The sequence below is a fragment of the Arachis ipaensis genome, chromosome B04 (assembly GCF_000816755.2).
Source record: "Arachis ipaensis cultivar K30076 chromosome B04, Araip1.1, whole genome shotgun sequence".
In the NCBI taxonomy this organism is placed as follows: Eukaryota; Viridiplantae; Streptophyta; class Magnoliopsida; order Fabales; family Fabaceae; genus Arachis; species Arachis ipaensis.
In genome coordinates, this window is record NC_029788.2 from 19436122 (window position 1) to 19440335 (window position 4214).

The following is a 4214-nucleotide window of genomic DNA, read 5'->3' on the forward strand; positions in this document are numbered from 1 at the left end:
TTGTCCAAGATTCCGTACTAAAACTCAATGCAAGAAAAGTGAAAAGTACCACATGTAGGTTTTTTTACCTAAATGCACATGTAAAATGTTTTAATTCTCAAAATGCGCATGATTTAAAATTTTTCTGAAAATACGCACTTTCATTTCTTGGTCGGCGTCTGCGAAATGGAATTCAACTCCATTTCATCCTAGGTGTCCACAAAATGGACAAACCATATCAGGTTTAGCTCCCACGAAATGGGTTGCCCAATTTCTTGGTGGTAGCAGCGAATTGAGAGGAGGCGCAAAATGGGGACACTACGGAGATGAGTTGCCCAATTCCATTTAACTCTCTCACTACTCCCCTTGTTTCAGTACTAAAGTTAGGTCAGTTGTGGATTTGCCCCTCCTTTTATTTATTAGCAAAACTTTGACTAATCTAGCTTCGTGTGTGTTTGGCAAACGTGAGTTTGCATAAAATTGATTTTACAAAATTGATTTTGATAAAAAATAAGTTTGAGATAACGTGATTTATGTTTGATAATATTTGTATCAAAATTGATTATAGCAAAATAAATGTTGTTTAGATTATACTACTCAAAATCTTAGATGAAAAATTACTAAAAGAGACATCAATTTAAATTATTTTTTTATATACATGCAAAAACAGAACCTAACAAAAATAATATAAAAAATATTTATTATATAAATAAATAAATACAATAAAAAATACAAAAGAGAGTACAATAAATTTTATAAAAATAAATAACAAAATAAAAAAATTTCATACACAACATAAATATAATATAGTAAAAGATAGAAAAAAAAGAATTCATATAAACAAAAAAATAATAAAAAAATTATAAAAGCAAATATATATATGTCAAACAAAAAGAAAAAAAAAAAGGATTGAAATAGAGCATATAACAAGTGGAAAAAGAGAATAGATAAGCATTGAGAAAAACTGAAAATTGATGCACCGAAACAAATTTGAAAAGCAGAATAAGTTTGTTATCAATGGAGTGTCCAACTCACTTCGACAGTGCTCCCATTTCGCGCCTGGCGCTTCTGAGTTGTTCCTCCCAATTTGCTGCTGCCACCAACGAAATGGACAACCCATTTCGTGGGAGCTAAACTTGATATGGTTTGCCCATTTCGTGGGCACCTAGAGTGAAATGGAGTTGAATTCCATTTCGCAGACACCGGCCAAGAAATGAAAGTACGTATTTTCAAAAAAATTTCAAACCATACGCATCTTGAGAATTAAAACATTTTATATGCGCATTTAGGTAAAAAAGCCCCACATGCATGATGTGAAATGTGTTTAGATAAGAGCACTACAAAAAATATGGATTTTGCCACATTTTTTAAGCATATAAAAAAGTGAGAAAAAGCATACTCACAGTTTCCAGCCATATTTTTTCAGTTATGGCCACTCCTATCAGTGAATCACATCTGTGACCGTAGTTGTTGCTCTAACGACACATTTTTATTAAGCTATGACAACACTTATTTTGTTGCTACGCTATTATCTATTGTCACGCTTTAAAAGCGTAGCTGTATATATAACCTTGTAGCCACGTTTTTGTAAGCATACTTAGTGATTTACGGCTACACTTTTGAAGCGTACCTAGTGAATTCTTTCGTCACTCTTTTAGAGGTGGCTTGTCAGCTAGAATCTTTTGCCATGCATTCAAAGCGTGGCTTATTCTTTTGTCAAATTAAAAAAAAAACAAAAGAAAAAGATAAAAAAGTTTAAAAAGAATTAATTTTTTATTGATTTACATGAATTATTTACATGCTATAATTATAATCGATGAAATATTTTAAAAAATAACTCCTTAAATTTCCAAAAATTATTTTTTAAAAAAATTACAATTCAATAATAAAATTAATAATTTAATTCCTAAATAAATTTTATAATTCCATGTTCAGTGATTTCATGACATTTGAAATTTCTTTTGATTTACATTTTGCCACTTTTTTAGCCTGTTAACATAGCAAAATAAAAAGATCATCGGACATGTTAACATTCAACTATTCAATGCATTTGGGATGGTGAAAAGAAATAGATAATTATTCTTATAGTTAATAAATGACCAGTGGACAGAAAAGAATGAAAAAACCACCGAAAGTAAGGACATTTTTAGTATGTATTAGTATAATAGCTATGAAAAATAGGAATGACATTGCTTTCAAATCTGACAGCAATAATAAGAAAACGGGTGTAGTTCTACCTCTGACGATTCTCTTCAAGCGCGCGAGGACGACTTACTCCTCGGGTTGGGTGTTAGGCGCGCGACAAAAATTCTGTGGTGACCTTGAGAGCAGGAAGGGGAGGAGCGTGGTGGTTAGAGGGGAGGAGGGTGGCAGACAGCGGTGCGCGGAGAGGTGGGGGAGAATATGAAATTTGGGTTTGAATTTTGAGGGGAGAGAATATGATCTAGAAGAGAGGGAGTGACAACAAATTAAAGGGTTAGGAATTTAGGGTTTCTGAAAATTAATATATGGGTAAACTACTAAAAGCGCACCCGAATCATTTTGTCGCTGACAAAAATGTCCTCAAATAATTTAAAAAAGTGACAAAATGTCCAAAAAGAATATTATTATTTTCTTGTAAGTGGCAAACGACTTGTGTATTTGACAAATTGCTTATGTATTTGATCTAAAATTTTATAGAAATATTTACATAACTATTTAAAAAATATACACAAAAAAGCGGATAAAACTTTGATCTCTATATTTTTTATTTTTTAAAAGTAGTATTGGTTGTTGATAAAAAAATTATAAAAAAATATATACTTAGCAAAAAATTATCAAATTTTGAGGATAAAAATATCACATTTTTCTAATCATGCTTGCAAAAATCCGCATCAAAATTCAATTTCTAAGACATTTTTTTAGAAATACATATTTAATGTTGGATATTTTTGTTGCGTTTTAAAATTATTTGAGAGTATTTTTGTCGATAACAAAATTTGGGTACATTTTTGCCAGCGACAAAATTATTCGAGTGCGTTTTTAGTAATTTATCCTTTTCTAAAATAATGTTGTTGATTTTTTAAAATAATGGTTGTTGGTTAATTTGAATGATTCTGTTGAATTTTTTTTACTGAGTTAATTTGTTTGAGTTAATTTTATTAATGAATAATTTGTCTGAGTTAATTTTCTAAAATAATGGTTGTTAGATAATTTTATTGAAGATAAAACAACCACAAAATAATCAAAGATGGATAATTTAGTTATAAATTTTGATAATTAAAATTGTTTGTGAACTTTTAATGATATATTATAGATTATTTATTATGCAAAATTGTGAAATTTTAAATTTTATTAAGCTAGAAATTATTGAATTTGTATATTCAAAATTATATATAGATTTTTTAACAATTTTATTTAATATTTAATTAAACCGGTTGAATTCCGGTTGAACTTCGGTTGAACCATAAATTATTTGAGAATATTTTTGTCGATAACAAAATTTAAGTGCATTTTTGTCAAGAATAAAATTATTCAAGTGCTTTTTTAATGGTTTTCATTTAATATATATAATAGGATTTGAAATTTTTTGCCACTTTTTTTTGGGTATTCGAATAGTCAGAGGAAATGGCACATTTTTAAAAAGTCATCAAAACAAAAAAATAGTTACACTTTAAAAACATGTCAATTTCTATATATAAGCACGTTTTACAAGTATAACGTGAAAAATGTGGCCAAAAATCTAATCAATCGTCACCATTTATAAAAGCATGGTTATTAACCTCATTTGGGCACGCTGAAAAATTTTAAATTTTTTATTTTAATGAACGTGCAACAAAGGTATAAAAACTCAATTTTGTATTTTTTTTATTAAAATCTTTTAACCGATAACTTTAACTTATATCTTAGAACGTTAACATATGTTAGCTTAATCTATGTAAAATATCATAAATATTTTAGAACATCTTATAATTTGTACTTTAGAAATTTTTTTGGGCTTAGAATATCCTTGATAATCAGATAATGTTAAAAAAATATTTAGTTTTTTTTGGGATGTCTTTGATTTTTTTCTTATTACGGTCGAGTTGTTTTGAACAATAAAAAAATTGTAAAATATCATAAAGCTTAACTCTGATCCTATGTTTGGGGTTTAGGAGATTAAATATATTTTTTTTCGCAAAATTATTATGTGCATATAAAAACTAATTATTATGTATTTTATATTAGTAATTAATCATTTGATATCTACTATCTAC